At 37.0% G+C, this 2051-nt stretch overlaps 1 non-coding gene across 1 annotated transcript; it reads right to left on the bottom strand.

Annotated features, from left to right (window-relative positions):
* Positions 1 to 1731: 1731 nt before the first annotated feature.
* LOC132305726 (small nucleolar RNA R71) lies at positions 1732 to 1838 on the bottom strand. Its single transcript, XR_009481677.1, has one exon. It is a non-coding gene; the product is annotated as a small nucleolar RNA R71 (small nucleolar RNA).
* Between the last annotated feature and the right edge of the window lie 213 nt (positions 1839 to 2051).

Below are 2051 nucleotides of genomic sequence, written 5' to 3' on the forward strand. Positions count from 1 at the left end.
TAAATTGTGGTTTCATTGAATGGATTTTGGTCTTATTTGATAGGTTGTACTTTCCATTTGATTTGGCTTGACAATCTATGCTTATTTGCCATCCATGCCTAGTTTTAATTAATGTCACACACACACACACAAAAGTTACAAGTCAATCCCCCCATTAATATACAATTGCTAGTGTCTAGTGAAGTCAAGCTTAGTGGTGAGCTCTAGTACCCCAAGTCCTCCCCTCTATATCTTTCTCTACTTTATTAATCATTGAATTTTTTTTACTTTAATTTTATTTGTATAATAGCTTAATCAATCAATCTAACCAACCATGGGTCATTCGACCTACTAAACCTATGTATTGTTTCCATTGCAAAGGCACCTATAATCCCTTGGGACGATCCCTACTCACCTTAACTATATTTTAGTTAGAGGTAGTAGTGGCTGTTATAAATTTAAAACTTAGCCGCATTGCACATTCACACTCTTAGTTCATATCTCTTTTCAAACTTTTAGTGTAACGGTACGGCACACACCAAGTTTTTCGCGCCACCGGGGATCTAATTGGCAATGCCATGTTTTGGAAACTAATAGGAATTAGTACTCTTTTGATTGTGTCTTTTCTTTATTTTCTTCTTAGTTACTTATTGTGTTTGTTCTTGATTGACTAGGTGCATTGAGTGAAGAAAGTTGAGTAAAGGAGAATTCAAAGCAAGGAGCTAAGCTAAGCATAAAAAGGACAAAAAAAAATTACAAAGCAAAGCAAGGCTAGAAAGTTGAAAAATATATTGAAGTTGTTTAAGGACCCTTTGTGAGATATCTTTTAACTCAAGTTCTAGTTAAATCGTCGGCCCGCGTGGAGGCTTGTTTTTCATTTCTTAGATAAATCGTGAGCCCGCGTGGAGGCAATTTACTTTTCTTTGCATATTGTTCAAGCATGGGAGTATGGGATCATTGTATGTAAAGATTTGTTGAATTGTTGTGGGGGCAAAGTGTTTGTTCCTTGCTTATCTCTTGATTATTTGTCTTTGCTAGTGCATGCATGGTCATAGGTCATTAAATCCTACTCTTATCCTTCTTAATTTTCATCTTGAATCGATTGTTCGTAATCCTAGGGGAAGAGGTAGTTTTCATCACTCCATTTCATCAATGGAGGAGCAAAATAATGACCATGTAGAGGACCTTGGTTACATAGACCAACAAGGCATCCTCCACCCTAATGTGCATCATGAAAGCATCCAAGTACCATTAGGTATGCCTAGACCATTTATTCCACCACAACAATAAGGCCAAATTCCATTGGGAATGCCTCAACCAATCTTTGTTCCACAACCTCCTATGGTTCAAGTTAACCACGGTGTTCGAGTAGCACCACCAGTTGTAAATTCCCCTCTTGCTTTAAGAGACCATTATATGCCTAATGAATATAATGTACCCACTTGCATTCAATTGCCTCCATTTAGAGCACATTACTATGAAATCAAACCACAAACCATTCAAATGCTTCCCAACTATCATGGACTTCCAAGTAAATAACCCTATAAGCATTTGGATGAGTTTCTTGGAGTGTGTTTCACCGTGAAATACATGGACATGCCAGAAGAAGTGTTAAGATTCAAACTTTTTCCTTTTACCCTCAAAGACAAGGCAAAATATTGGTTTAACAATCTTAGGCCTTTTTCGATAACTTCTTGGGCAGAAATGCAACAAGAGTTCTTGAAGAAGTACTACCCGGTATCAAAGACCAATGCCATGAGAACTTCCATTTGTAAATTTTCACAAGGGGATGGGGAAACGTTTCATGAGGCATGGGAAAGATTCAATGACTTACTTAGGAAGTGCCCACATCATGACATACCTAAGTGGCAATTAGTTTAATATTTCTTTAAAAGTTTACCAGATAATCACAAGGGTATGGTTGATGCATCTATGGGTGTTCTTATATTGATAAGCATGAAAATGATGTGTGGCAATTGTATGAAAGTATGAGTGAAAATTCCATGCATAGGTCTTTGTCTTCTAAAAATGGAAGAAATCTAGGTGGAAGGAAGAATGTTGGTATGTATCAA

Source organism: Cornus florida, unplaced genomic scaffold (genome assembly GCF_030987335.1).
Source record: "Cornus florida cultivar Cherokee Brave unplaced genomic scaffold, ASM3098733v1 CherokeeBrave_3.0.0_Hap2_Chr04, whole genome shotgun sequence".
Classification (NCBI taxonomy): Eukaryota; Viridiplantae; Streptophyta; class Magnoliopsida; order Cornales; family Cornaceae; genus Cornus; species Cornus florida.